Source organism: Coregonus clupeaformis, chromosome 21 (assembly GCF_020615455.1).
Source record: "Coregonus clupeaformis isolate EN_2021a chromosome 21, ASM2061545v1, whole genome shotgun sequence".
Lineage (NCBI taxonomy): Eukaryota > Metazoa > Chordata > Actinopteri > Salmoniformes > Salmonidae > Coregonus > Coregonus clupeaformis.
Window position 1 is genome coordinate 38,589,911 of NC_059212.1, and position 350 is coordinate 38,590,260.

General features: G+C 53.4%; 1 protein-coding gene across 3 annotated transcripts in view; it reads right to left on the reverse strand.

The window, feature by feature from the left end:
* Positions 1–126, reverse strand: part of LOC121535539 (ephrin type-A receptor 3-like) — a 163,319-nt gene extending 163,193 nt beyond the window's left edge. For all 3 annotated transcript variants that reach the window (XM_041842712.2, XM_041842711.2, XM_041842713.2), the window contains exon 1: positions 1–126. This exon is cut by the window's left edge and continues 143 nt beyond it. The gene's annotated coding sequence lies outside the window, so the exon portion shown is untranslated.
* Between the last annotated feature and the right edge of the window lie 224 nt (positions 127–350).

A 350-nucleotide genomic window follows, 5' to 3' on the forward strand; every position in this document is an offset into this window, starting at 1 on the left:
TGTTTCGTGTAGAGTTGTTGAGCGTGCCCTCGTGAATGAGCGGAGTAGAGGAAAGAAGGAAAAGAGAGAGAACACGAGAGAGAGAGAGAGAGAGAGAGAGAGAGAGAGAGAGAGAGAGAGAGAGAGAGAGAGAGAGAGAGAGAGAGAGAGAGAGAGAGACAGAGAGAGAGAAGGGAAAGAGGAGGAGGAGACGGGGAGGGTCCAGCGCGAGCTACGCACTGTCAACCACTGGCGAGCCCTCTGTCGTGTGGAAGTGGGAGAACCCGCGCAGTCGTGACACACACAAACTATTCTGAGGGCACACGCAGAACTGAGATCTTCATCACTGCTTCTAGGACGTTTGGAGAGCA